General features: G+C 41.2%; 1 long non-coding RNA gene across 1 annotated transcript; it reads left to right on the top strand.

Annotated features, from left to right (window-relative positions):
• The first annotated feature begins 768 nt into the window (after positions 1 to 768).
• On the top strand, positions 769 to 2,130 carry LOC113469803. The gene is made up of 3 exons (XR_003393106.1): positions 769 to 901; positions 990 to 1,429; positions 1,766 to 2,130. It is a non-coding gene; the product is annotated as an uncharacterized LOC113469803 (long non-coding RNA).
• The last annotated feature ends 26 nt before the right edge of the window (positions 2,131 to 2,156 follow it).

Below are 2,156 nucleotides of genomic sequence, written 5' to 3'. Positions count from 1 at the left end.
AATGTGGTCGTCCTGAGTCGTGGCATTGCAACTAGAACATTGAAAATTACATGTTACAGCTTTGTGTTTCAAATCAGCAATGTACTTAGTGATTGATTCAGAAGGACCTTGTACAGTATTAACAAATTTATGACGTTCCCAAATCTCGTTTGGAGTGGGACACAAGTAATTCTTAAGCACATCACACAACTCTTCATATGATTTATCACTAGGTAAACTAGGAGAAGTAAGGGCCGACAGAGTCTGATACAGCTGCGGACTCAGATTCGCAATTAACAAACGTACTTTAAGCACATTACCTGTTTCAATGTTCTTTATAGCAAAATAATTATCCAACCTTTGCAAATAGGAGCGAAATGTTTCGTTCTTCTCATCGAACGGGGTAACTGCACATTGAATTTTACCTTCTCTATTTCCTCCAACCTGATTTTGTACAAGCCGGTCCAAAGCTTGCACTAAGCTGTTTGCCAAATCTGAAGTTGATCCACTCGTTCCTGATATCGTATCAGGCATGTTAATATCCAGAAATGCAAAATCACCAATAAAAAACTGCCTACTGCGCCAATGTTAAATACAGAGGAAAGAACAACATTTCGGTTCAGAGGAAAATTCAAAGAAGACTGAAACTTTATTTTCGAAACTAGCAAAACCAAACCTTAGCGACTGGCCACAACACCTATGTACATTCCCCTCTTCCTTATTTTTCAAGACTACCGGCTAGTTCGCTAGCCCGGACGTACATTTCTCTCAGACCACAAACCTCGCTGAGTCGCTACCTTGAACACAAAACTCTGAATCTCATGAATTGACAATGACTCATGAACTCATGACTGATTCATTAGAACCTGTTCAGTTCCCATTTCCCACCTCTTTTGAAATATTAGATAGAGGGAGCTGTAAAGTGAATTGACAATGACTCATGAACTCATGACTGATTCATTAGAACCTGTTCAGTTCCCATTTCCCACCTCTTTTGAAATATTAGATAGATGTAAATGCTGAGGTTCTGTCGTCCCGAAATCGAGAGAAGGAGGATAGGTTAGGTTAGGAGAAAGCAAGCCGTTCCGAGGACGAATAGAACCTTATCTGTTTAAGATAAAGTTCACTCGGGAATCGAACCCACGACCAGCACTCTGAGACTTAGACGATAGTACAATGATTAGCAGGGCCGTATTTAGGACTCTCGGGCCCCCTCCCCCTCGACAAAATCCTGGATACGGCCCTGGTGGTTAGGATTAAGGCACATGCTCTGACAGTTTCAATGAATTTATTCTCCTAAGGGTCTTTGAAACTGAAGAGGTAGTGATATGAAGTTGAGCTTAGACCAACTCTAGGCATCTTGAGATTGCGGATTTTACTTTACGTGCAGAATAAATACCTCAAGGTTAACGCGAGTTTAGTAGTAAGAATTTAATAGAGTATGTGGTAGGTAATGGTTCACTCGGGAATCGAACCCACGACCAGCACTCTGAGACTTAGACGATAGTACAATGATTAGCAGGGCCGTATTTAGGACTCTCGGGTCCCCTCCCCCCTCGACAAAATCCTGGATACGGCCGTGTTGGTTAGGATTAAGGCACATGCTCTGACAATTTCAATGAATTTATTCATCTAAGGGTCTTTGAAACTGAAGAGGTCGTGATATGAAGTTAAGCTTAGACCAACTCTAGGCATCTTGAGATTGCGGATTTTATTTTACGTGCAGAATAAATACCTCAAGGTTAACGCGAGTTTAGTAGTAAGAATTTAATAGAGTATGTGGTAGGTAATAGTTCTACTACCTGTTGCGAAAAATCAGAGTAGGTACCTAGGTATAGGTACGTCAATAAATATTTATTGTTTGTTCTGAAACAAAGTAACAAGTGTGGCCCTCATTTTTTCCACCACTAGATCGTAGCACGAGATGAATAGATCTTTGTACCCCTTGAAGCCAATCGTAGCACGAGATAGATAGATCTTTGTACCCCTTGAAGCCAATCTAGTCAGCTTGGAAGGTAGCGCGTGTGCCTTGTAAGCGCTAGATCGCTGGTTTGATTCCCGCCCGGCTCAAACTTTATCCTGGACGTATTATAAGGTTCGTTATAAGAACGGAATACCTGACTTTATCCTATCCTGTCCTCCCCTCTTCGGTTTCGGGATGATAATAATAATAATAA

This window comes from Diaphorina citri, unplaced genomic scaffold (assembly GCF_000475195.1).
Source record: "Diaphorina citri unplaced genomic scaffold, Diaci psyllid genome assembly version 1.1 scaffold1238, whole genome shotgun sequence".
Taxonomy (NCBI): domain Eukaryota; kingdom Metazoa; phylum Arthropoda; class Insecta; order Hemiptera; family Psyllidae; genus Diaphorina; species Diaphorina citri.
The sequence above is the reverse complement of the archived record's forward strand: the minus strand, read 5'-3'. Positions and strand labels throughout refer to the sequence as shown.